This window comes from Echinops telfairi, unplaced genomic scaffold (genome assembly GCF_000313985.2).
Source record: "Echinops telfairi isolate 266 unplaced genomic scaffold, ASM31398v2 ScPeMD7_20;HRSCAF=75, whole genome shotgun sequence".
Classification (NCBI taxonomy): domain Eukaryota; kingdom Metazoa; phylum Chordata; class Mammalia; order Afrosoricida; family Tenrecidae; genus Echinops; species Echinops telfairi.
The window spans coordinates 1,341,612-1,343,685 of NW_022103917.1; the positions used below are offsets into that span (position 1 = coordinate 1,341,612).

The following is a 2,074-nucleotide window of genomic DNA, read 5'->3' on the forward strand; positions in this document are numbered from 1 at the left end:
GAGCAGTCAGTCTCATCTTCCTGCTGTGGAGTGACTAGTGAATTTGAACTGTGAGCCTTTTTAGTTAGCAGCCCAAGTCTTAATTCACTGGGATGCCAGGGCTCCAAGAGAAGCAGAGAAAGGAAGAAATACATGATAAGGAAATTTATGTAGAGAAGTTTGTTGCAGAGTTTTGTAAAATGAGAGAAATGGCAGTCTGTTGGTTGTGGATAGTCAAATAGAAATCTACAACCCCAGTAGAGAAATGAACCTTAGATATGAGCAAAGATAGCCATGATGGTGTAATCAGCTAGCTATACACTAAGCTGCTAACAAAGTCAGCAGTTCAAACCTACTAGTTTCTCCTCAGGAGATAGACTTGGTTATCTACTCCCATAAATATTAAAATCTTATACTTACCTGGCAGGGGAAACACCATGATCAAGAAGGTGGTTTTCCCAGGGCTAGGCTTACCCATTGCACTGCGGGTGTGCTGACCCCTGTGATTTCCCCAAATGCGGGAAACTCGTCTGCATACTTTGGTAGTGGGGGACTGAAAAAAAGTTACAATCTTAGAATCCTCAAAGGGAAGTTATACCTTGTCCTAAAGGGTTGCTATGAGTGAACATTTGCTTGGTGGCAGTGAGTTTGGTTTTCGGTTTTGAGGAGCAATGATAGGTCCCTGCTTGAGCTCAGCTAAGAACTAAAAGGTTGGTGGTTCAAATTGGCCCAGTGGAGCTATGGAAGAAAGGCCTGGGCATCTAAGCTTGAGTGAGAGTATAGAAAAACCAATGGAAGATGGATTGACATACAGGGGACCGCATAACTAGGAATCAACTCTGGCAAGCAGGATAGTTTATGTTTTTTCTAATTTTTTCAGGAGCAACACTGTTCATTGATAGCAACAGGATCTTTTTAGATGTACGGATGCAAATGTGACTAAATGCTTAAGGGAATTGTAGCAGTAAAAAGTTGTCAGGCATTTTATGACCTGGGCTAATCTGAAATTCCACATGCCTCCAATTGGGTAGAGCAAGTCAGGATTCTGGCAAATGTGGTTGGAGGCATGATTAGTTCCTGAGAACATACTGGGCTTGTGTGAGGAGATGGCTGATTTAAATGGGGTGTAGTGGAGGGGTGACACCCCCCCCACACCACCACACTGTGCTTTGGGTTCTTATTATTTCCTTCCTGCAGGAAGGCTGACAGTGCAGTTATTTGAGAGCATGCATCACTTCAATTCAATGGATTCCATGCTACATTGCAGAAAAGTCTGTAACAACCGGTGTTTGCAATTTCAATTGAAAGCCAGTCAAAGATTTAGTGATTTTCATAGCAGAACTGCAGTTCTGATTTTAGAGGAATGAATGAACTTGCAAGCACTCTATCTTCATCTGTTTTTATATTTTCTGTCACTGTATTAGCTCATCTAATTATTCAGAAATGTAACCATACAGCTATTTTAAACATTTTAAATGAAATACAAAAATGGCCCAAGAGTTATGATCTGACAAAGTAATCCGCCAAAGTATAATTTATAATTTGGCAGTAATTAAATGCATAAATAGGAATAGCAGTGCTACAGCAGGGAGGGAAAAAACTAAGTAATCATGACCAGTTACAATAAGAAAATAGCTTTTTGGATTGTTAAAGTTGCTAATAGCTTAATTGGAAACTATTAAATCGGAGAACTAATCTTTCACTCTTCTTAACCTTTAAATTAAATATTGCTAATAACAATTCTTGCCTGCCTGCAGTAGTTTTATATGAAGAATCCCAATTATTTTATCATCAGAATCAATCTCTAGAGCAAGCGCTTCAAATTGCCATTGTTAAAATGTTTTCCGAGACAGCATGAAAACCCAGTCACTGCCCTTCTGCAGATAGCTGCGAGAGTTGGTACCCAATGTCCTCACAGGACTCTTGCACAGGAATGTTCATGTGAACGTTAGCCCTACTAGCCCCAAATCGGAAACAGCTCAAATGTGCAACCATGAATGTCTGAATAAAGGGAGCCTTATGCTTACAATGCAATATTTGTCAAATGTAAAAAGGTATGACCTGTTGGTACATGGTACACCATGGATGAGCCTTG

The 2,074-nt window shown here is 40.1% G+C and overlaps 1 non-coding gene across 1 annotated transcript; it reads left to right on the forward strand.

Moving 5' to 3' along the window:
• The first annotated feature begins 391 nt into the window (after positions 1 to 391).
• LOC115869085 lies at positions 392 to 563 on the forward strand. The gene has a single exon (XR_004045990.1). It is a non-coding gene; the product is annotated as a U1 spliceosomal RNA (small nuclear RNA).
• The last annotated feature ends 1,511 nt before the right edge of the window (positions 564 to 2,074 follow it).